At 39.9% G+C, this 26,222-nt stretch overlaps 1 protein-coding gene across 10 annotated transcripts in view; it reads left to right on the top strand.

Moving 5' to 3' along the window:
* Positions 1–928: 928 nt before the first annotated feature.
* The window catches only part of ZNF518A (zinc finger protein 518A), a 35,398-nt gene continuing 10,104 nt past the window's right edge, over positions 929–26,222 (top strand). For 2 of the 10 annotated variants that reach the window (XM_025396895.1, XM_025396892.1), the window contains exons 1-4: positions 929–1,205; positions 3,805–3,889; positions 4,800–4,865; positions 24,000–24,145. The gene's annotated coding sequence lies outside the window, so the exon portion shown is untranslated. Of the gene's footprint in view, positions 2,036–3,804; positions 3,890–4,772; positions 4,866–6,421; positions 6,542–23,999; positions 24,146–26,222 lie in introns of all 10 variants that reach the window. The other 8 variants (XM_025396887.1, XM_025396885.1, XM_025396888.1 and 5 more) reach the window with 8 other exon arrangements.

Genomic DNA, 26,222 nt, shown 5'->3' on the forward strand with positions numbered 1-26,222 from the left:
TTTCTGCTGTGATGTGTGTGCATGTCTGGCTTGCACGGAAATGAGGACCTGAAGAGAGATGGGGGATGTACGATGCGGGCATAAAATCCACTTTGTAAACATGTTCATCATTCCATAATGGCATCCCCTTTGGTATTTACAGAAGATTTCTCCTTGTGTGTTTTACACAAACGTGAGTATGACTAACGTGAATTTCCGCTCATTTGCCTTTTCTAGGTGGAATTGTGTAGCCCAATAAACACAATAATAAAGAAGGCTTCCTAAAGACAAAGTGAGGATTTCTCAGTGTGCTTTTTATTAAAGGATGGAGAAAATCTTGCATTTGGCTACAGGTTGACATTTTCAAAAGCCTACTCTGAGACAGTTATGTATCATACACATTTTTAAAGTTTTTAGAAAATTGTCAATGCTGTACATGCTACTTAAGAAAACATGGAATAAAAAAAAAAAAAAGAAGTGAAAAATCCGATCGTAGTTTCGCTTTTAATTTATTGATATATCCTTCTGCACCAAGGTATTTTGTTGTTGCTTGAACGTTTGCCGCTACTTATTCCCTCCCACATTTTAAAAGATAATTTATGTAGAATTATGTAGAAAGTGAGGTATCAATTAATAGGTTGGATTTATAAAGAACAGAAGAGGAGCCATACTGGCCTTTGGGGTAAAGCCAACCATATTAACTGTCCAGCCCTGTTGTGAGGTAGAGGAAGTATTCGTTTGAGGGGGATGTGAGCCTCTCTCATTGTAAAGACAGTTTTTGATCAAATATTCAATATGTACATGTTTGGAGTTCAGTACGTCTTTCAGAGCTACTGGCGAAAGCTTCTTTCGTTGACATGGGCTACAATGGTTGCTAAAACCTGTGTGCCAGAAGCAAGGGGTGGGGAGACGCCATTTGCTAAACCGGAACTGGTTAAAATCTCAGGGTGGAGACCATTCCCAGTCAGCAAAGGCTTGCGAAGTGCATACAGTTCCTGCTCCTGGTGTCTACTCTGAAGAGCACAAAGTGGACGTTTGTCTGCCATTTCACTGGCAGTAGGATCAGCAGCTGCTGGTGAGCAAAGAGGTAGTAGTGAGTCACTGGAGTGGTGGGCGCCGGGGCAGCGCCCTACGTGGAAAGGTCAGCAGCGAACCCAGCTCCATGGCCTAGTCTCGTCAGACCGAGCGCGGACCCTGCCGGCTTCCGTTCTCTTCCGCTGTCTCAGGTGCAGCGCAGATCCCTCCGCCGTAGCGTGCGCTCCCGGTAGCGCTGCGATCAGCTTTTCGGCAATACCCGGATGGAAGTGTAATGGCCGCCATCAGGGACTCGCAGGCAATGGGGACTACGACAGGTACTCCCCGTGAGCGGGACTGCCCAGACCTTTTAGGATGCCGGAACTTCTAGAGGGCCGGCGAGCAGGCAAACGGCGAGTTTGTGGACCGTCAGGGTCCCCCAAACAGGGCTAGGGATCCGCCTCTTGTGAGAGGAAGCGCAAGTTAAATAGTCCCGGCCATTCAGCGCTTCCGCCTAACTTGCCGCAAAGTTTTTCTGGAGAAGTCGGGGTTTTTTTGCCGAGCGCTTTTGCAGGCTGCTGGAGCTAACCCTTACTTTCTAAACCTGGGGTTGTTTTACGTCCGGGCTTTTTGAACTCTACACTCTCCTACATTCTAGGAGCTGGGTGGGAGTAGGGCACGGTGTGCCTCCGCGCTCCCCGCGGGGCAGCCGAACCCCGGAGGAAGGGGCGGATCGGGCGCGGTGTTTGGGGCGAAGCTGGGCGCGCGGCGCTCGAAGCACTCACTCGGCGGGTTTCGTGGTTGGTGGAGACAGCAAGGGCACCCCGCAGACCGCACCCCTCGAGCTATAGGTTCGCAGGCCCGACTCGACGGCGTCCCTATTGCTGGCCCAGCCTATGGTCATTGGGGGCCATTTCTTGCAGAGATGCCCAGCTCCCTGAAGCGCTCGCTCTTCTCCAAAGTTGGCCAAAGGTGCTCTTCCCCGCAGACCCTAACCACACCCAGTGGCAGATGGATTTCTTTGTAACTGGCTTTCTCACATGTAGGGTTCATTTTGACTCTATTCTTTACATGGTGTCCTCTTTGTCAAGTAGACAGTCTCTTCCTAGGTGGCTGTGGTAATTGAAAAGTATATGGAGTGAATGTATATAAGGAAAAATGTTTTAACTCTTAAGCGGACCGATCAAACAGATGTAGCTTTAAAGTTTAGAATACAACAGTTAAGACTCAGTTTTCTTTTTAGGTTTAAATTTGATAGCAAGTAGTGTATGTGAGCTGTTTGAGTGCAAACATTGTTGAGTATGTTGTCAAACGTCTAAAAAACCCTAGAAAAATAAAATAAGTCAATGTTCAAGGAATTCATAAGAATGTTGGAATTTGTACAGTTGTCACAGTGATAAAACATGAAGACACCAAACTGTCAGGATAGGAATTCTATTAACTTGAAAATGTGCATGTTAGATCTAGTTACTGGTAATTATTGAATTGCTTTTTCTGCAGCAAGGGGTCTGATTTGAGTATACTCTAAGGTTGGTATCCTCAGATTTAATTTAAAACATTTAAATTGATTCAGTGAAATTTCCTAACATTTTCAGAGTTTAACTGCAAATTTATAGAAATGCATTCACTACCTTTCAGCAAAATTCTCTTTTCTGAAATTTATAAAGAGACATTGCATTCTTTTAACACTTTGAGGGTGTTGGGATTTCCTGGGGAAGGTAAGCATAGTAAACAATGTTGATTTTTGCTATAAAAACTATAAATTAGATCATCCCTAGATACAGAAAATTGCCAACAAAAGGGGGAGGAGAATAAAATGTAGGTATGTTACACAACCAAATGTTTCCTGTTTGTTGCAGTGAAAATAAGTATAATGACCACTTAAAACGTTTTATATCTGGTTTTATGGAAGGACAAAAGACAGTAACCACAATGAACACCCACTATGTGCATTGATAATGTATGAACTTTTAAATGTCAGTTTTTTGCCATGGTCACACTTCGGATTCTGTTCTAGCCTCTCTGGTAATAGTATGCTGTAATCCCAGAGGTTTCTATATTTTGAAACATTACAGAGGGACTGTACTTTAGCCTAAATCTGTAATTTGACTTCGAGATATACTTTAAATGCCCTTTAAGTTTATTTTTATTGTTTGCTTTTCTGTATATAGTTGTTTAGAATTGTTCTCATTGAGGCGTTCTGACATTGCATAGAGTACTTAATACAACTTTTTTTTTTTTTTTTTTTTAATGATAGGAGACTTTAATCTTGCCGACATTCCTTCAGGTATGCTACTGAAGGTTTTGTGGCAAAGTGCCATAAGCAGAAGAAAAGGGTTTTAATACAGTCTTGAAATTTTTGTTTATTATCTGGTCCCAGGTGTGTAGGCTGTGAGTATTTCAATTCTATATGGGGTATTGGCGTCTCATGGTGAGCAGTTTTCATGGCATATTAGATACCAGAAATAAGTATTAAGGGTTACTATTGTGGTTGTAGGATAACTGAGTTGGAATCAGATCCAGGTATTAGTTCTAGTGTTGTGACTTTGGGCAAGGCTCTATTTCTTTTTCTTGTAATAAATGAAGACACTGAGTCAGATTGATTCTAGGCTTCAGATTGTGACTTTTGCAAATTTATGACATGTTATCACTGGGCATCAATGATATATGCTTAAGGGTAGAGAGGTTTTCTTAGTTTTGTGTGTGTGTGTGGTTTTTTTTAGGTTTCTTTATACACCTTAAGTTGAATGTGACGTGTAATTGAACAGTTTTTGTAGTCAAAAGTTTTAAAATCTTGGTCTTCATTTCCAGATATCATCTCTTCTTTTGATCACTGTTCCTGATTGTGACATTGTGCAAGTGTTAAATTGTGTGCCTTTTGTTCCTGAAGAAAGAGGTATGGTAAAGATTGAAATACTGGAGTATATAGTCTATTAAGTAGTAAGTTAGTATGTTTTAATATTGGACTAAATAAAATAAAATACAGGTTAAATATCCCAAACCCAAAAATCCAAAATGCAAAATTCTTTGAGCGCTGACATGATGGTCAAAGGAAATGCTCTTTGGAACATTTTGGATTTTGAACTTTTGGATTTGAGGTGCTCAACTGGTATAATGCAAATATTCTAAAATCCTAAAAAAGAAAAAGAAAAAAAGAATGAAACCTTTCTGTTCCCAAGCATTTCGGATAATAGACCCTCAACCTGTAGTTTACATATACATGAGTTTTCATAAGTTATGTAAGTTACAGTTGTATTTTATTTTTTGGCCAAAATAAAATACTTAAACATGGGTTTTCATTTTAATCTAAGCAAAAAAAGTAATTTTTGGTTTCATAGTTTATTGCTTAACGTTTTGTTAGAGATCCAAATACAACTTTAACTGTATCATCCTTCTAAATAGAAGGTGGCATTAAAGACTTCTGGGTAATGAACAGTGGAGATAAAGGTGGCAGATAGATGTTTCAAAGCTGTATGAATGGCCAGAAGAGTGTGGTTGTGGTCTAGTAAGTGCAAAGCAATGTACCTAAAGAAAAGTTATCTCGTATGTGTTTATATTATGACTAATAGCATCTTCATTATGAATCAGGAGCGGGACTTGGGAATCACTATCGTGTTATGATTAGTTTCTTGAAGACAATCATGAATGTCTGGGTGTAGACAAAAAAGGAGGAAAAATATGCCAACAAATCTATGGTATTATAAGGAAAGCTTTGGAAATATAGTGGAAAATATTGTACCCGTGTAAAAAAACATGTTTTTTCTACCCTCGAAACACAGATGTCTCTTACTGTTTGTGTTGGATAGGTCCTGGGATCTTTGAAATCCTAAGATTCTTGGATACCACAGTATCATAAAATTCCTCTAAATGCAGTAAGTATACACACAAGTATAACCATAAATTAGGAATAAGATTATTTATGTAACTGCTGAAATAGCTGTCGTATAGTATACCACCTTACATTATTGGTTTAATTATCATAACTGTGTTCTTCTCTGAACTTCACCAGCAAATGGATTTCTGTTCAGGGCCATTTTTTTACAAAGGCATGAATTTTGATTTTGTCAGAAAATAATGTACATTGAGTAGAGAGCAGTAGAGCTGAGTTGAGGATACCACATTATCATTTATGTCATTAAGTAACTTTTTCCTGTATAACATTTGTTTGACTTCCTACCATGAGGTTCACATGCGTACTATGTTATTCCTGAGGAGATAAAGTAATTCTGAATGCTAAGAATTTTCCTAAAGGTTGAGCATCCCAAACCTGAAAACCTGAAATCCAAAATACTCCAAAATCTGAAACTTTTTTAGTGCTGACATGAAGCTCAAAGGAAATCATCATTGGAACATTTTGGATTTTGGATATTCAGCCAGTAAGTAGTGCGAATATTCCAAAATCCTCAAAAATCTAAAATCTGAAACACTTCTAGTTCCAAGCTGTTTTGTTTTGTTTTGTTTTGTTTTTTTGAGATGGAGTCTCACTCTGCCACCCAGGCTGGAGTGCAGTGACGTGATTTTCTCGGCTGACGGCAACCTCTGCCTCCCGGGTGCAAGCAGTTCTTCTGCCTCAGCCTCCCGAGTAGCTGGGACTACAGGAGCATACCACTATGCCTAGCTAATTTTTTTGTTTGTTTGTTTGTATTTTTAGTAGAGACGAGGCTTCGCCATGTTGGACAGGCTGGTCTCAAACTCCTGACCTCAAGTGATCTGTCTGCCTCGGCCTCCCAAAGCACTGGGATTACAGGGGCGAGCCACTGTATTACAGGCATGAACCACTGCTCCCGGCTTACTTCCAAGCATTTTGGTTAAGGAATATTCAGTTTGTACTATTTGAGTCAAACTACCCAGAAAAAGTAATGTAATGAAGAATGAAAGCTTTAGTTGTAGTGAAGTAAATAAGAGACTGCTATGTGATGACTGACCAAAATGATTTTTATTAATTTATCTTGAAAAGTTGTGAGCAAAGTCTGACTAAAAATTTAAAGCTGTGACTGGTATGACTGCATGAAACAAGTGTCAGAATATTAGAATGAAGGTACATGATGTGAAGTTTCAGAAAATTAAGTGGACTTCACATAGGTCTCATTTCATGAGGGAAGTCAAATAATTTCAAAATGTAGTAAGCTTATCGTCAACTCCTGATTAAAATTGGTTTGTTGAAGGCTGTGGCTGGTAGAAGACATATCATATATTGTTTTTGTCAACTCAGTATCTCTTCATTTAGGGAACCACTCCTCCCCTATTCTGAGTGGTTGGTGGGCTCTCCGTCAGTCTTACTGTCTTATAACCTGAGCTTGGTCATCCCTATTGCAACAGTGATTGCTGTTACTCATGCAGAACCAGTCAGAATCCTTTTTCAAAATTTATGGGCGAATGCTAGGACAAAGGTGTAGTACCTTTTCTCTGAAATTGTTAATCTGGGAAGGTGCTAGTGACATTCTTTACCACGTGTATGAAAAGCACATCTGTGTAGTGGGAGAAAGTGATGCCATAAGGAGATGGGAGATGGATGGTGGTAGTGCCACTTTCAATCTCAGGGAACATGGTAAGTGGTACCTACTTTTGATTTTGTGAGCTATCCTGGTGTTCTTCTCAGTCCTTGTGCCAGAATTCTATGCATAAATTGGTTTGAATTGGAGCAGAAAGTGTTCTGATGAATATATGGCCCTTATGAATTTAAGGTCTAAAGTTTCAGATTGATCATTCACATCCTTCTGTAGTTTGCCACTTTCCTATACCTTATAAAAGGTTCCCTTTATTCATCATTTGTGCATGCATTCAATCCGCTTTCATTCAACCTACAAACATTTTTTGAGTGTCCATTATGTACGAGTATGTGCAACTGCATGGATATGCAAGGATTATATGTACTAGACTGAGTGGATGGTGGATATATGACTTTATTTTTTTATTTCTGGTACACAGATCAACAAGCATGTGTTGAGAATAATGACTGTGGTGCTTGGCATCTAAGTAATAACGTGAGAATAAGAATTCCTTGTCTTGGAAGTGCTTCTAGTTAAAGAGTTCATATTAATACACAGCAAACACAACAGAAAAAACAGATAAATGAATGCACAATTGTATTTTAAGTCAATTTTGATGGGAAGGAAGTGAGCAGGTTGAACCATTTAGGAAGATTTCGTGAAGAATATATAACTTTAAATGTATTTTTAGTTATGAATGTAGCTTTGATAGGCACAGAGAATAACTGAAGAAAGGATGGAGTTAAAAATGATTATAGGCTGATCCAGGTTGGAGTGGAGATTGGTTTCACTGTAACAGTATGTTTTCTTTGGAAATGAGGTAGTAGAAAATAAGGTGACTGTTTAAGGTAAATCTTTGTATGAGGCCTTTGGAAAACGAAGCAGAAATTTTGGCTTTCTACTAAGATGGAGATTTCTTTGAAAAAATGTGTATATTTCTTTTCATATAATTTCATTTTTGTATGCTGAAATATAAAGTATGATGGAATACTGTAAAATTATTCATTATGGCGAAAACCTTTATTATAGTCATCTGTCTTGAAGATTTTTTAAAAATAGCAAATAACTTGAAATGCCGATTTATAAATATGTATGTATAACCTTTCTCAAAAAGGGAAAGGTAAGAAGAAATAAATATATATAACATTTCTTCTTACCTTTCCGTTTTTGAGAGATCTCTTAGTAATAGTCAAAACCATACCCTATTCCTTATCAATAAAGCCCGTTTGAAATGAATGTAGCAATAGATGTAAAAACATTTAAAGGCTGGGGAGGTGGCTCATGGCTGTAGTCCCAGCACATTGAGCAGCTGAGCTGGGAGGATCGCTTGAACCCAGGAGTTCGAGACCAGCCAGGGCAACATAGTGAGACCCCCATCTCTATTTTAAAAAAAAAATGTTTTTAAAGATAAGGAACAAAATTAAAGTGATGATTGATTGCTCATAGAATGTTCATTTTGGGCTCCAGAAACTAGGAATGATGTAAAACTTATTGTTGGGTCATTGTCTCATTAAATGCTGTAGTTTCCTATGTCCTTGCCTACCTTCTTTCCTCATAGCCTCGCATCTGACTCTCAACTCAGAGAGTAACATTTGGATTAATCCAGTTGGATTATTCCAAGGTTGGCAAGCTTTTTCTGTAAATGGCCAGATAGTAAATATTTTAGGCTTTGTGGGCCATATGGTTTCTGGTGCAACTATTGTAACACAAAAGAAGCCATAGGCAATATGTAAATGAGTGAGTGTGGCTGTATTCCAATGAAACTTAATTTACAGAAACAGGCAGCAGGCCAGATTTGGCCGGCAGGCTGTCATTTCATTCCACAAACTCTCTCAGTCACATCTGCGCACCTGCTAGCATCTTTATTTATCCTCCCTTCTAGTTACTATAGATGGATCATGTTTGCTCCTTTCTAAGTTCACCTCTTCAACTTGTTCACTAGATTCTGTCCCTTCTAACCTGAAAGACTTTGCTGCTGCATTTCTTTCCTATCCTCCATCATCAATTTTTTTTATTTTTACTAGATTATTTTAGTAAGCATGCAGTCATACTGTAATTTCTCCCACCTTTAAGACACAAGAAATAAAATTAAACAAAACAAAACAACTCCTTTATCGTAAAACTCCTTGAAAGAGTTGTCTGCACTACATCACTACTTCCTCTGTTCCCATTTTGCCTTACATCCAAGCTTGTCAGCCTATGTCCTCTATAACTCCACTGAAACTCTTCTAATCCATTTTACCAGTGATCTTCACATTAAGTCTAGTTAGTCGTCATCTTACTTGACAGAGTTGTTCAATCCCTTATCCAGGAAACATTTTCTTCATTTTGCTTTGAGGTTACCACATTTCTTGATTTACCTTAAGTCTTATTGGTCTTTTCTTTCCTGTCTCACTTGCTGGTTCTTTTTAATCTCTTTCTGTTGAATGTGTTATAGAATCTTAAGGCTCAGGCCTTGGACTGCTCTTTTTGTTTATTCCCCCTGGTGATTTCATCCTGCTCCAAGTACTTGAAAGTACATATGTACATATACGCACACCGATAACTCCCCAAATTTCATCATCCACCTAGCCCTGTATAGTCTATATCCAGCCACATAGTCCACCTTTCCTCTTGAATGTCAAATAGACATCTCAAATGTTACATGCCTAAAATGGAACTTTTGGTATATTTCCTACTACTTTAACAATCTTTTGTATCTCGGTAAATAGCAATTCAGTTCTTTCCATTGCTGTCAGAACTTCTAGAGTTATCCTTGACATGTCGCTTTCAGAGAAAGCATGTCAGGATATCTTGTAGGTGCTAACTTCAAAATATATTCAATCTTACCATGCCTCATTATCCCAACCAAACCACCATCAACTCTTACTCGGATAATTGCACTGTGTATTCTTTGTCTTTACTCTTAATCCCTCCTGAATACTCTGTTCTTAGCATGGCAGCCCAAGTGATAGAAGTAATTCAACTCATGGTAATTCTCTGCCTGCAATGCTCCAGTAGCTTCCTCTCTGATTCAGAATAAAACCAAAGCCTTTATAGTTTCTATCAGGGCCTGTTTCTGTCCCCTTGTTACTTCTCTGACCTCATCTTCTAGCTTTCCCTCTAATGCTTTCTGTTGTGGTCATACTGATTTTCTTGCTGTTCCCCAAATGTGTTAGGCACATTGCACACTCAGGGTCATGGCACTTACTGTTTTCTTTTCTTGGATTGTTGGCTTCCTCACCTCCTTAAGATCTTGACTCCAATAAGACCTTTTCAAGTGAGGGCTCCCTGACTTCATAATTAAAATTATAGCACTCTGATTCTGCCTTTCTATCTTTGCTTTATTTTTGTCTGTAGCACTTGTTGCCTTTGAATATACATTATAATTTACTTGCTTTGCTTATTACCTGAATAATCAGTAAAATGTTATCTCCGTGAGGGGAGAGATTTTTGTCTGTTTTGTTTACTGCCATATTCCCAATGCTTAGAACATAGATGTGGTGCTAGCTATAAGCCTGGCACCATCCCACATGCTGGTGATACAGTAAAGAACATTACAGATGTAGTTCTCATCCTTATGGAGCTTATATTCCAGTGGTAGAGATAGATAGAAAATAAATTGGCAAATAAAATATTGCCAGAGATGTAAGATGTAAGTGTTACAAAAAAGAAATACAGAAGGATAAAGTGGCGAATAATTTATTTATTTATTTATTTATTTTTTGAGGAGGGGATGGTTTATAGGGAAGGGCCCTTCTGAGGTGGTGACATTTGAGCTGAGACCTAAAAGATGAGAAGGATCTAGCCTTTTGAAGAATGGAAGAAAGCACGTTTCAAGTAGGGAACAGCTGATGCAAAGGCCTGAGATAGGAAGGATAGGAAGAATATTTGAGGAGCTGAGAATCTGTGGCAGCTTGTTGGAGTATATGTACAGTGGGGAGAGTGGTGTGAGATGAAGTTGAAGAAAAAGGCCCAAGACCAGATACTGCTGTTTCTTGCAGGCCTTTGTAAAGAGATTAAATTTTAAGTGCCTTGCCGCTATAGACTGAATGTTTGTGTCCCCCTTCGCCATCCTCGTATTGATATATTGAAACCTATTCTTCATTGTGATGGCATTTGGAAGTGGGGCCTTTTTAAGAGGTGATTAGGTCATGAGGGCAGAGCCCTTAAGAATGGAATTAGTACCCTTATAAAAGAGACCCCAGAGAGCTCTAGTTTGTCATGTGAGGACACAGTGAGAAGATGGCCCTCTGTGAACCAGGAAGTAGGCCCTCCCCAGACACCAAATCGCCAGTGCCTTGATCTTAGACTTTCTAGCCTTCAGAATTGTGAGAAATAAGTCACCCAGTCTATGGTACTGTGTTACAGCAGCCAGAACAGAGTAAGACACTTGGGAAACCACCAAGGAGCTTTAAGCAGGGGAGCTTTGTGATCTATTTTATTTTAAGAAGAGCATTAGCTCCTGTGTGGAGAGTGGACTCAGAGGAGGGTGGTGGACAAGGTGGAAGCATGGATGCCAGTTGGGAGGACTATTTTCTCTTTTTTTTTGAGACGGAGTCTCGCTCTGTCACCCAGGCTGGAGTGCAGTGGCCGGATCTCAGCTCACTGCAAGCTCCGCCTCCCGGGTTCACGCCATTCTCCTGCCTCAGCCTCCCGAGTAGCTGGGACTACAGGCGCCCGCCACCTCGCCCCGCTAGTTTTTTGTATTTTTTAGTAGAGAGGGAGTTTCACCGTGTTAGCCAGGATGGTCTCGATCTCCTGACCTCATGATCCGCCCGTCTCGGCCTCCCAAAGTGCTGGGATTACAGGCTTGAGCCACCGCGCCCGGCCTGGGAGGACTATTTTCATTCACGTTAGAAATGGTGGTGGCCTGGACTAAGATGATGACAGTGGACAGGAAGAGAAGAAGGGAAATACAAGATCTGTTGTTTCTATTTTGGTTTTTGTTTCTTCGAGACGGAGTTTTGCTCTTATTGCCCAGGCTGGAGTGCAATGGCACGATCTTGGCTCACCACAACCTCCACCTCCTGGGTTCAAGTGATTGTCCTGCCTCAACATCCCGAGTAGCTGGGATTACAGGCATGCGCCACCACACCCGGCTACTTTTGTGTTTTTAGTAGAGGCGGGGTTTCTCCATGTTGGTCAGGCTGGTCTCAAACTTGCAACCTCAGTTGATCCACCTGTCTCAGCCTCACAAAGTGCTGGGGTAGGCATGAGCCACCTCACCCGGCTCAAGATCTGGTTTTGAGATAGAGTTGACCAGGCTTGCTTATGGGTTAATGTGGGAAGTAAGGGATGGAGGAATCAAGGATGAATCTTGATTTCTGGCTCGTGAAAGTGTATGGATTTTAGTGCCACATACTAAGATGTGGACATACAGTTTCTAATCATGGAGGCAGGTGCTGTATACACCTAGAGAAAACTTAAACCATTTATATTATTTAGTGAAGCTGAGCAGGAATGGATCACGTGATAACATGTTCTCCCAGCAAGCAGCAGTACATCTTTTGATTTTCTTCCCTCCCCTCGTGTATTCCAAATCAAAATCTGCCTATTCTAAATCACTGTCACAGCGAAATGACAAACAGAAGAAAAGAGCAAGAGATGAAAATAATCCCTTTCCTATACTGAATTCAATGGTGCTTATGTCACTTTGGACAAATTAATTCAGATTTTTCTCCCAATTCCTACCTATTAAAAAGGTGATTTCTGTCAGAGTGTGGTGGCTCATGTCTGTAGTCTCAGCACTTTGGGAGGCTGAGGTGGGCAAATTGCTTGAGACCAGGAGTTCAAGACCAACCTGGGCAACATGGTGAAACCCCATCTCTAAAAAAAAAAAAAAAAATTGGGCAAATTAGCTTGGCATGGTGGTGCACACCTGTAGTCCCAGCTACTTAGGAGACTGAGGTGGAAGAATCAATTGAGCCCAGGCGAGGCTGTAGTGAGCCATAATTATGCCATTGCACTTCAGCCTGGGAGACAGAGTGAAAAAAAAGATGGGGGGTTGTGGGAGTGGTTTCTGACTCAGTGTGTTTTAAACCAAGTTCCAAATTATTGCAGCAAAAAAAGTTTACATGCTCTTTGAAGTTCGCTATGAATTGATTTAATCTAAAATCATAGTCATATTTGATTTGAAAATGAGAGAATGAATCGCTTAAAAATATATGGGTTAGGGCCGGGCGCGGTGGCTCAAGCCTGTAATCCCAGCACTTTGGGAGGCCGAGACGGGCGGATCACGAGGTCAGGAGATCAAGACCATCCTGGCTAACACGGTGAAACGCCGTCTCTACTAAAAAATACAAAAAACTAGCCGGGCGAGGTGGCAGGCGCCTGTAGTCCCAGCTACTCGGGAGGCTGAGGCAGGAGAATGGCGTAAACTCGGGCGGCGGAGCTTGCAGTGAGCTGAGATCCAGCCACTGCACTCCAGCTTGGGCGACAGAGCGAGACTCCGTCTCAAAAAAAAAAAAAAAAAAATGTATATATATATGGGTTAGGTACCTGTTTACCGAGTCTTCTGGTTTTTGTGAGGAAAAAGCGAGAAATATTAAGTAAAACTTGCGTTTAGGAAGCTTATAAATTATCTAGGGAGGTAAAACTTTAATGAAATTATGGAATAGTATAAAGCAGTTTGTAATAAATGGTGAACACTGGCTACTCTTTCAGTGGATATTCAGAGAAAGGAGAGATTTAGTGTGTATTGTAGAAGGTTACATGTCCCTATAGGAAGCAGAATTTGAAAGGAGGTTTGAATAGTATTGAATTTAGATAGAGGGAAAGAGATGCCATGCCTGGTGACCGAAAATTATATGAACAGAACAAAGGTCAATAAAGGTGTATGTGTGGGTAAGCATCTTTTATATTGGGCACAGTGAGAAGTCATAGTTTCAGGGAGTAATAAAGAGTAAGGTTTACCTGAACCTAGAACCGCTTCTGTATTTTAATTTTTAATTTTAAACTCCTTTATAATTGTGTACCAATATCAACTGCATACCAGAATAGTATGTGACCCACAGATACACTAGAATTTTGAACATTTCCAGATCTGTATTTAATTAGTTTTGCATGTTTAACCCTACATTTCTTTCTTTTTTCTTTTTTTTTTTTTTTTTGAGACATGGTCTAGCTCTGTTGGGCTGGAATGCAGTGGTGCTTGGCTTGCTGCAACCTCTGCCACGCAGGTTTAAGTGATCCTCCTACCTCAGCCTCCTGAGTAGCTGGGAATACAGGCACATGCCACCACACTTGCCTAATTTTTAAAATGCTTTTGTAGAGATGAGGTCTCACTGTATTGCTCAGGCTGGTCTTGAACTCCTGGGCTCAAGCAGTTCTCCCGCCTCTGCCTCCCAATGTGCTCGGATTATAGGCCTGAGCCACTGTGCCTGGCCTACATTTCTTTTTCCATGTTTAAGTTATTCATTAAACCACAGTAATTTGGAAAGAGCTGGATTTGGTTATGTATGTAAACTGGTATAAAACCATTTCTTGCACTCTCTTAAAATGTGATAGGCATTAGTTTTGCAGGTAAACTTTCGGAAAACTTAAAACAGGTACAAAAAAAAGTAAGCCCAAAATGTTTGTTTCAAGTAATGAATAGGTAATAGTGATTTTGAGGGCACTAAAATAGATTCTGCTTTGAAAGTAATATTCTTAGGGGGATGTGTGTGTGTGTGTGTGTGTGTGTGTGTGTTTCTAGACTCCTTTTAGCAGAACCTTATATTTTTCAGTAAGCTTTTACTGTACATGCTGCTTTGGTTTTATCACCAGTAATGTATTCATTCATATGACTGTTTTGCCTGTATTTATCTACAGAAAAAGGATTGAATGACTTAAGGAATGCAGTAGTTTTCTATGTGATGAGACAACTTACAGAGCTACATGCTGAGTCACGAATATAGCTAAGCTAAAACTAGAGTTTTCTAGTTTTCTTTGGTTTTTAAGCAACTTGAATATAGTTAAATAGCACATAGATTCTTCCTTTTTAGACTCTGTAGAATGCCTTTGACTTTTAATTATCGTAGAAAGCAAATATAACTGTCTAGGAATGTTGCCTTTTGATGAACTCTTCAAATCTTCCTTATCTTTGGCATTGTACTTTGGGAATTATCTTTTAAAAGTCTTTCTGGACCCAATGTGTGATTTATGTTTTTTTTTCTTTTTTTTTTTATTGCAACAGAATCTCACTGTCACTTGGGCTGGAGTGCAGTTGGCAGTTGGCTCACTGCCAACCTCTGCTGCCTGGGTTCAAGTGATTGTTGTGTCTCAGCCTCCTGCAGGATTACAGGTACCCACAACCATGCCCGGCTGTATCTTTAGTACAGATGGGGTTTCACCATGTTGGCCAGGCTATTCTTGAACTCCTGACCTCAGGTGATCCGCCTGCCTTGGCCCCGCAAAGTGCTGGGATTACAGGGGTGAGCCACTGCGCCCACCTGTGATTTCTGACCTATGTATGTTAACATTACTAGTTCCTTGGCTCCTCACTTTTTATTTGGATTGTCACTCTAGTCATTTAATTTCCTCCTTTCTATTTTTACTCTTTCTCCAGTTTATCTTGCTTTCTAGTACCCTTCTAATATTTCTAATGTACATCTTTTATAACTTTTTTCTGTTCATAAATTGACAATTGCTTCTGTTAATCTTTCATTTCCAATTCAGATCTGTCCTCTGTAGTCTGTTCTCACTTAACCTCCCCATCATGCATTCTCTTTTTGATCTGAACCCTGTGGTACCTTGGGAGAAAAATAGTTTTCTTTCATTGTTTCTTTCTTCTGTTCTTCTGGTTTAGATTGCCTTTGCTCCATTCTTACATGTTTAAGTCCTGCTACTCTTTAAAGGGTCCTCACAAAACCTACCTTTCTGTGAAGTAAACACAGTCATCATTGATTTGTCAACTTTTTGTATTAAGAAGCCTCTGATTACAAGCAGTAGAAACCAATGTGAGCTAGCTTATGTTGAAAGCGGAAATTACTTTAAGGATACAGAATTTCCTGGAATTCAGGAGTAGGAATATATAGGCAGACCTCATAAAGGCTTGTGGTGGTGACATTGCCCTGTTGGTTTCAGTCAGGGTTCTTAGGAGAGCTGATTATTTTTCTCCTATTGATTTGGTTTTCTGGTTTGTTTTTTGCTATGCCATGCTGTCATTTTTTTAAAAAAAAATTAAACTATCGTCAGTAGTTTGGAGGATACCCTTCTGCAGATCTTGCTTGTATACATGTATGCTTATAAGATCTTTCCTCTTAGCATGAAAATGACATGAAAATGAGGATCATTTCTCCTACTTTAAAAATGTATTCTGTGCTTCAGTCTGCAGCTTCCTTCGTTGTTTTTTTAGACAGGGTCTTGCTCTGTCACCTAGGCTGGAGTGCAGTGGCATGATCATGGCTCACTGCAGCCTTGACCTCCCAAGCTCAAGCAATGCTTCCACCTCAGCCTTCCGAGTAGCTGGGACTACAGGCGCACGCCACCACGCTTAGCTAATTTTTGTATTTTTTGTAGAAATGGGGTTTCGCCATGTTTCCCAGGCTGGTCTTGAACTCCTGAACTCAAACCATCCGCCCACCTTGGCTTCCCAAAGTGCTAGGATTATAGGCATGAGTCACCATGCCCAGCCTACATCTTCTTTTCAAAATAAAAAAATATATATTAGGTAGAATAAATATTGTTTGAAGTCAATTCAGTACACATACTTCTTTCTGTATAATTTCATGTGGATGTTCCGTTATTTTATAATTTTCCTATTCCTGGGCATTTAAGTGATACTAATATATATATTTATATGTTACGCTTTTTAGGGGGTAGGGTATTCTTAAAAGTGAGGTTTTTGTGAGTATACAAAATTGAGTATTATCAAGGAAAATATAAATTACCGAAGTGACTCAAGCAGTAGAAAATCTAAAGAGCCCAGAAACCACAGAAGGACTTGCAAAGGTTGTAAGGTCTAAAAAGCTGAAGTGTTACTAGTTCCATATGATGTTCTTGGTGCAGTCTGTATAATTTTAAGGAAAGAACAAAAATTAAACTATGGTCAGTAGTTTGGTTAGTGAACTATTTCAGAGCAGATGAAATAGTGGTAAGTACTGCAATCCATTTTACAAACCCTCTGTAATACCACTGCCAAAACTGTTATAGATAGCAAAAAAAAAAAAAAGAAAAAAAACCTAAATAACATTTTATCAGATGAAATTCAGCACTTTATTAAAGAATAATATGCTGCATATTGCAAAAATAGTTCAACATTATAGTTGCTGTTCATTTCTTTGTATAGCATATAGAAAGAAATATATAGGCAAAATTAAATGGGTGTTAAAATTTTTAGTATTTCTTTTAACAGTATCAAGATCAGGAACCATATTGTTAGTTGAATACCATTTGTTTTTGTATAAAATACATGTATCTTTTTATTTTTTTGTTGAGATGGAGTCCCGCTCTGTTGCCCAGGCTGGAGTGCAGTGGCACGATCTCAGCAACCTCCATCTCCTGGGTTCAAGCAATTCTCCTGCCTCAGCCTCCCAAGTAGCTGGGATTACAGGCATGGGCCACCACACCCGGCTGATTTTTGTATTTTTAGTAGAGATGGGGTTTCACCATGTTGGTCAGGCTGGTCTTGAACTCCTGATCTCAGGTGATCTTCCCACCTTGGCCTCCCAAAGTGTTGGGATTACAGGTGTAAGCCACCGCTCCCAACCACATCTTTTTATTTGTGTAACAACACTGCATACATAATTGCTATTCTGGTTGTATTAATTCCCATTACTTTTTAGGTAGCCTCATTCCTCACAAATTAATTGTTAAACAAACTAAAAACACTTACAGCATGAATTTATATAACATGAGTGAAATTTAGTAACATAATTCATCATTCTCTTGAGTGTTTACCATTAACTTTAACGCTGGTGTTAAAGCGTTCTCTGCACTGGTATGAGTGGGTATGTGTGTGTTGATATGGGGAACACAGAATTGAATGATACCTATATTGTTTTGATTTCTTCTTCACCTTTAGTGTCAACATTCTCCTATTTTATACTGGCAGCAAGTATATTATTTTGAGTTTGTGTAAGAAAAACTCAGTTGGTTTACCACAGAAGTCACTTGCTTTGTTTGAGAATTTCAAAATTATCATGGCTTCATGCCACTTTATTTCATAAAGTTTCATAAAATTGCAGTCTAGAGGCAAAAAGATTGCTGTTTTCACAACATCCAAATGTAAGTTGTTTGCTTGTGCTATCATAAGGTAGTATGCCAGTGTGGAGGCCCTGGTGATCTAAGACAGCATTTTATGAAACACTGACCTAAGAGTAACCAGTGATCACTAGGAACATTTTTGTATGTGTGTTCTTGACTTTTTACTTTTTACACATTTGTTTATCCATTCTGTATCCATCTATCAGTATTTGAACAAATTAAACTCTATTATGTCTACTGTTAATTTTTTCCTCACTTAAGTTATGTTACATATCATTGTGTTAATAAATGTGAGTTTACAGTATTGATTTTTAGATTGCATAATATTCCCTTAAAATACCATACTTGATTTAATCATTATTTATTGGTGGACACTTATTTTTAATTTTGTGATTTTATAAACAATGGCACAAATAATATTTCTGATTATTAGCTTTAGGATGCATTTCTAGAAGTGAATCAGAAGTTGTATGCCTTTTCCCCCAGACTTTTTATGTATGTATTGCAAACTGTTCTTTATAAACCAGTTTTATCTCCATCATTAGTATATCATTGTGCCTTTTTTCCCTCACTGACCAACACTAGGTATTACAAATATGTAACATCTTTTGCAGTCTGATTGGCAGAAGTTTTCTCATTTTTGTTTGTTTTGAATTCTAGTGAAGTTGGGCGTGTTTTCACTTATATTCCTCTGTGACTTTCTTCTTTGGGTCTTTTGCCCAGTTTGTAACTTGTTTTTATTTTTATTATGAAATGTGTTTATGTACCAAATGTACACTGTGTGTATGGTTTAAAGATAAATATCTGCATACCAACTGTTTGAGAAACAGAAGCTCCTTTCCTCTACCCTCATTGTGTTCTCTCTGGTCATATCCTCCTCTCTGCTCCTAACCAATATGAAACTACCGTTCTAACTTTTGGTATTTTGATGACTATAAACACCAAATTGTTTAGTTTTGAAAATTTGGTAGCAAGCCTAAATCTAGCTGTACAGTGAAAGGGTAACAGTGGCACTAGTAGATGAAGGCTCCCAGGAGAAGTTAAGGTAATAGCATACCTAGATCACAATCTGGTTTTAGCTTCCCTAGAATTTACCAGAGCTGCTTTTGGGGAAGTCTAGGTAAGTCGTGAGTGAATCCTAGCAACCTTAGGGCTCACTGTAATCAGAGAATCTGGCAGGCCCAGAGTATAGACCAGATAGTGGATGTCTGAGAGAGGCTGCTCTGTAATCTTGGTTTCTAAGCTCACCATGCAGTTGATCTGGATATAAAGGTATGGAGGGAAAAGCAGGAATATGATGAGTTTATGCCAATACAAGCCAAATACAGATAAGAATCTGGGTCAGGCTCACCTGGGGATTCTGTCCAGTGGTTGAAAAGATGGTACAGTGTCAGTGATGTTTTTGGCGATGGAAGTCCTCAATGTGTCTTTTGATGTCCAAGATGTCTTGTCTTTGGACTGACAGGAGCATGTGATCTGTGGTCCAACTGTTTGTTATCCTGGTATTTCCCTTTACCATCATCTTGGGGATGTTATTTACTTCTCTCTATTCCATTTGATCTCACAATGCATATATTTCATGTCTTTCTCTCTCTTGGTTTATTCTTTCATTTTGGTGGAGTATATCTTATAGTAACAACTTGGGGGAGGATGTCTGGCAGGTAAATTTTGAGATTTTGCATGTCTTCATTTTACCCTTATACTTAGACCTTTGGCTAAATGTAAAATTCTCGGTTGAAACTTTATGCCAGAATTCGAAGATATTGCCCCTTAGTCTTTGTCCATCTGTTATTGTTGTTATTGTTGTTATTTGATTTCTAATTTGTTTTCTGACCTTTTTTGTTTCTTTTTAGAAACTGGATTTTGCTTCTACTGTTATGAATCTTTGCAATGATATGCCTTTGTACTTTACACTGAGAACTTGAAAATGTCCACTTGGTGGACGTTTTCATCCTGGAAACTGCTTTCCTACAGCTCAGTACTTTAAAAAGTTATTTTATTGATGATTTCCTTCCTCTTTTTTTTTGTACTCTCTTCCTGCCCTCCTGTTAGTCAAATGTTAGACCTCCTAGGTTGCTCCTCTAACTTTCTTACCTTGTTTCTCCTGTTTCTCATCTCTGTGTTTTGTTTTTTTCTGAGAAGTTATTTCACCTTTACCTTACAGCCCTTCCATTGCCCGTTTTTGCTTCTTTATGTTTTCTTATTTCTTAGAGTTCTTTTTGTTCTTTTGATGTTCCCTTTTTGTGGCATCCTGTTCTTACTTCTTATATCCCTGGAAATCAGTGAATTTTTAAAAATGTATTGTCTTGGCCAGGCACGGTGGCTCACACGTGTAATCCCAGCACTTTGGGAGGCTGAGGCAGGCGGATCACCTGATGTCGGGAGTTCGAGACCAGCTTGACCAACATGGAGAAACCCCATCTCTACTAAAAATACAAAATTAGCTGAGTGTGGTGGCCCATGCCTATAATCCCAGCTACTAGGGAGGCTGAGGCAGGAGAATTGCTTGAACCTGGGAGGCAGAGGTTGCAGAGAGCCAAGATGGTGCCATTGCACTGCAGCCTGGGCAACAAGAGTGAAACTCCATCTAAAAAAAAAAATTGTCTTAATACATAGTCTCAGTTTCTAACAAATTACTTTTTTTTTATTTATTTGGTCTGGATCTTGAACTAATATTAGAGGGTTTTCTCAGATATCCGGTAATCCTTGGCTGTCTGCTTGTGTCTCAGAAGCTCCTGGAAAGCCCAGTCTGAACCCATAGAAGGGTTTGTAACACAAAGTTTTGACTCCCACTGGGGGGAGCTCTTTGGACTGGGCCAGGCACCAGAATCTGGCCCAGTGCTTCTCCAACTGGTGAAGCTTCAGGATTTTTTTTCCTTTTTTTTCTTTTTGAGACGGAGTCTCGCTCTGTCGCCCAGGCTGGAGTGTGGTGGCTCAGTCTTGGCTCACTGCAAGCTCCACCTCCCGGGTTCACACCATTCTCCTGCCTCAGCCTCCCAAGTAGCTAGGACTACAGGAGCCCACCACCACGCCTGGCTAATTTTTTGTATTTTTAGTAGAGACGGAGTTTCACCGTGTTAGCCAGGATGGTCTCAATCTCCTGACCTTGTGATCTGTCTGTCTTGGCCTCCCAAAGTGCTGGGATTACAGGCATGAGCCACCGCGCCTGGCCTGATTTTTTTTTTCCCTTTTACCTCTCAGTCTATTACAGCTGATAGTTTTAAAGCATAATAAAAATAAATTGCCAGAATAATGAAATTTTAAAAATGAAGACATATAAAACACAAGTATGTATTTTTATTATTAGATTTAACAGATAGGCCGGGCGCGGTGGCTCAAGCCTGTAATCCCAGCACTTTGGGAGGCCGAGGCGGGCGGATCACGAGGTCAGGAGATCGAGACCATCCTGACTAACATGGTGAAACCCCGTCTCTACTAAAAATACAAAAAAAACTAGCCGGGCGTGGTGGCGGGCGCCTGTAGTCCCAGCTACTCGGAGGCTGAGGCAGGAGAATGGCCTGAACCTGGGAGGCGGAGCTTGCAGTGAGCCGAGATCGCGCCACTGCACTCCAGCCTGGGTGACACAGCGCGAGACTCCGTCTCAAAAAAAAAAAAAAAAAAAAAAGATTTAACAGATAATAACCCTAACTTTGAAAATTTCTGTATTAGTTTATAAATGTTTATTTTCGGTTTCGGTACTTACCTTGTCATGGACTGGTGACAGATGGCTTATGGACCATCAGCAGACCATAGTTTAAGGAGCATTGTTGTCACCTAGGAGCCAACCTAGAAGCAGAAAAAAAAAAGGGATATGAGATGAGGGTTTGTGTCTCATGTATGTGGTGATTTAATCCTCTTGGTTTTGGTGTAGTACCTACTCTCTCACCTGTGCCTGGTCTCCCCGAAAACAAAGATTCTGTTTTACCCACTGTAGAGAGTAAGCCTCTAGACTTCTGTAGTGGGGAAACAACAGTAACCGATAGCTTGATAGAGTGAGGAAGAGAATCTTAGCATCTAACTAAAAGTCAACCTGCTTTCTCCAAATTTCTGTTTTAGCTTCCCCCTCACTCCTTCCTCCCATTTCGGAGTTGCTTGGTGCTGCCAGTTCTTAGGCCTCGTAAAGATTCAGAATGTAAAATGTGTTAGTTGCTAGCTTTCCCAACTGTCTGCAAGGTCATTTATGTGCTTTTCAGCATCCAAAATTTTGTTGCTGTTGTTTCCTCTGCTGTTTTCCGTTGTGAATTTTGCTGTAAGCGATTCTAAATATTTGTTGTCGCAAGTGTTCTTTTTCTCCATCCAGTCTTTTCTGCTTTCTTAACTATATTAATAACAATGTTTATATTCATTTCTGTGTTGTAGGTTATATTGTTTACAGATATTTGTTCTATATTACTTTTTTTGAGTTCTTTGTGATTTAAATTTGAATTTGCTGAAGTATTTACTCAAAACTTTTTTCTTTAAAGAGTACATATGTAGTATATTTTCTGAATCTTTGCATATCTAAAATTGTGCTTTTCCCTCACATATGGGAACTTTTCTGGATGTGAAATTAATCTTGGATTACCTCAGAACTCTATATAAATATTATTCCATTTTCTTCTCGAGTTTAGAGTTGTGAATAAAAATGTCTGATTAATATTGGTGTTTGGGCTGGGCGTGGCGGCTCACACCTGTGATCCCAGCACCTTGGGAGGCCAAGGCAAGTGGATCACGAGGTCAGGAGATCGAGACCATCCTGGCTAACACGGTGAAACCCCATCTCTACTAAAAATACAAAAAAAAATTAGCCGGGCATGGTGGTGGGTGTCTGTAGTCCCAGCTATTTGGGAGGCTGAGGCAGGAGAATGGCTTGAACCTGGGAGGCGGAGCTTGCAGTGAGCTGAGACTGTGCCTCTGCACTCCAGCCTGGGCCACAGAGCAAGGCTCAGTCTCAAAAATAAAAATAAAAATAAAAATAAAAAAATTGATATCTGATTAAAGGTGGTGTTGTTGATGAAAAATCCCTTTTTTTAAGGTAACTATGACCACCTTTTTGGATAGCATTTCATTTTTATCTTTTAAGCTAAAAATTTTTACAAGAATAAGTTGTAGATACTGAGCTTTATATTCTCCTTCTACCTTGTAATCTTGCCTGGTTATTTGGAGAGCCTTTGATTTTAAAAATTTAGGTCTTATTGGAAACAAACAAAAACCTAGGTACAATTTTTTCTTATTTTCAAAATCATTATTGCTCCCGCATCTACTTTGTTCACTCTTACATGACAGTCAATATGCTCTTTTTTATTTTATTTTATTTTATTTTTGAGACGGAGTCTCGCTCTGTCGCCCAGACTGGAGTGCAGTGGCCGGATCTCAGCTCACTGCAAGCTCCGCCTCCCAGGTTTACGCCAGTCTCCTGCCTCAGCCTCCCAAGTGGCTGGGACTGCAGTCGCCCGCCACCTCCCCCGGCTAGTTTTTTTATTTTTTTTAGTAGAGACGGGGTTTCACTGAGTTAGCCAGGATGGTCTCAATCTCCTGACTTTGTGATCCGCCCGTCTCGGCCTCCCAAAGTGCTGGGATTACAGGCTTGAGCCACCGCGCCCGGCCCTCAATATGCTCTTTTTTTCAATATGCTAGTTATTATCTGATTTTTTTTAAGTTTTCTCTTTTTGTTTTAATTGCAGTAACTTTCTTTTTTGTTTTTGTTTTTGTTTTTGTTTTGTGACAGAGTCTCATTCTGTCACCCAGCTTGGAGTGCAGTGGCATGATCTCGGCTCACTGCAGTCTCTACCTCTACCTCCTAGGTTCAAGTGATTCTTGAGCCTCAGCCTCCTGAGAAGCTGGGATTACAGGCACCCATCACCATGCCTGACTAATTTTTGTGTTTTTAGTAGAGATAGGGTTTCACCATGTTGGCCAGGCTGGTCTCAAACTCCTGACCTCAGGTGATGTGCCCTCCTTGGCCTCCCAGAGTGTTGGGATTACAGGCGTGAGCCACTACTCCCGGCCTTACTGCAGTAACTTTCATTGTGGTCACAGCTGGGTGGGAGAACAGGGGAGAGGTTTCTCAGAAGGTTCAGATTATTTGCTCTTTTTAGAGCTGCTGTATCCAGTGATGTTTCTGCCTACTTACCTTTTTTGTTGGCATTGGTGGTTAAGATGAATTCCTAGAGAATACACCAAGATTTTCTCAGTGTTTTTGTTAGGAGAAGGGGAAGTTGAGATTTAACCTCATTTATTTTTCTGACAGTGTAGAGATAATTCAGTTATGTGGCGAAAGGATAGGGCTCTTGAGCAGAGGAAGATAGCCGTGGGTGTAGGAAGATTCATCTTTGTTCAGAAATAATGTCCTCTTTGCATCTCTCCTGACAGTTGGTGCTAACAATCCCCTACTCTGGCCTCTGGACCTAGCTTGACGTTCTGGATTAATTTCCTTCTTCCTTGTACCTCAGCCTGAGCCTTCTGTCACCCAAAGGGCTCCAGCTTTTTTTCACTCAGGCCTCACTTTATCTTCCAAGGTATGTTTAGGGGTAGGAGTAGTCAGAATTATGTCTCTCACTTCCTTACTTGGGGTATAATGGGCAGATCCTCATTAAATATTGATTGGATGAATGTTCCTAGTGAACTCCCTCTTTAAAAATGGTGGTTGGCAGTGGGTCGGCGTTTGTTTTTACTCCCCTCTCACCAGACCATTTCCTGTCAGACACCTTGCTGTATGTATATGGAATGTTTTTCTAGTTCCTAGCCATTTTCTAGGAGTTTTTAAGTTATATTGTTTGGTTGTTTCAGTAGGCAGTTAGGAGGAGGAGGAAGTCAGATGTTTTCAGTTGCCGTGTTCTTATAGGAAACTACAGATTATTTTAATACTTTTACAAAGTTGTATTATTTCAAGACCTATTGAGATGTTGGTCAAGTCTTATGCTGTAATAATACATATATAGAAGGCAGTAGTTTAAATAGCACATTTAAAACCAGTAATCTGGGCTGGACGTCGTGGCACACACCTATAATCTCAGCACTTTGGGAGGCCAAGGCAAGTGGATCACTTGAGCTCAGAAGTTCAAGACCAGCCTGGGCAACATGGCAAAACCTCATCTATGCAGAAAAATACAAAAATTAGCATACTGTGATGGTATATACCTATAGTCCCTGTTACCTGGGAGGCTGAGGTGGGAGGATTACTTGAGACCGGGAGATTGAGGCTGCCATGAGCTGAGATCATGCCACTGCACTCCGGCCTAGGCGACAGTGAGACGCTGTCTATAAATAAATAAATAAATAAATAAAACCAGCAATCTTTGTTGGTGGGTAGAGATTGGACTGTGGTAAAAAGAACATTAGCTCATAGGTTGGAGGATTACAATTGTAATAAAATTTTTCTTTTTTTATATTGAGATGTTCGCAACATGCCAACATGTTTTGTCCATATGTGGCAACCTTTGTATAAATTGCTGTCAGATATCAGGTTTGTGTATTAGTCAGAGTTCTCCAGAGACACAGAACCAATAAGATACATACACAGTCATACCTTGTTTAACAATGGGAATAAGTTCTGAGAAATGAGTCATGAGGTTATTTTGTCATTGTGTGAACATCAGAGTGTACTTACAAAAACCTAGATGGTGAACCTGTCACACTTAGGCTATGTGGTATAGCCTATTGCTTCTAGGCTACCTGTATAGCATGTTACTGTACTGAATAGTGTATGCAAATGTAACACAATGATGAGTATTTGTGTATCTAAATGTAGAAAAGATGCAGCAAAATTACAATATTACAGTATTACAATCTCTTGAGACCACGTTTGTTTATTTGGTTCATTGTTGACTAAAACATAATTATGCAACATGGACTGTATATAGATTGATAGATATATAAATACATGAGAGGAGATTTATTAAGGGAATTGACTCGTGTGGTTATGGAGGCTGAGAAGTCCTGTAACAGGTTGTCTGCAAACTAGAGACCCTGGGATGCTGGTCGTGTGATTCAGTCCAAGTCCAAACGCCTCAGAACCAGGGAAGCCGATGGTCCAATTCTCAGTCTGAGGCTAAAGGCCTAACCAAAGCGGGGCTGCTGGTCTGAGTCCTGGAGTCCTAAGGCTAGAGAGCCTGGAGTTCTGATGTCCAAGGGCAGGAGGAAGAGAGTGTCCTTGCTCCAAGAGAGAGGCAGGGGAAATCCTTTTCTCTCCTTTTTTGTTCTGCCAAGGCCCCTGGCCGATTGGATGGTGCCCACCCACACTGAGGCAAATCTGCCACACTCAATCTACTGACTCACATCCTGGTCTCTGGAAACACCCTCACAGACAAACCCAGAAGTAATGTTTTATCGGTTTTCTAGGTGTTCCTTAATCCAGTCAAGTTGATACCTAAAATTAACCATCACAGATTGCTTCTCCATGCAACAAGTTGAACATAATTGAAGACATATAATAGACTCTCTAGAGAAACTTAAAATTTGAGGGCAAATAACAAACCCCAAACTAGCTAAAAATACACAAACTCCTCTAGTGCTATATTGTATATGCCATTAAATATGAAGAAGATTGACATTCAACTTTATTTAACAGTTACCAAGCTTAAGTAAGAGCTAAGT

This window comes from Theropithecus gelada, chromosome 9 (assembly GCF_003255815.1).
Source record: "Theropithecus gelada isolate Dixy chromosome 9, Tgel_1.0, whole genome shotgun sequence".
Classification (NCBI taxonomy): Eukaryota; Metazoa; Chordata; class Mammalia; order Primates; family Cercopithecidae; genus Theropithecus; species Theropithecus gelada.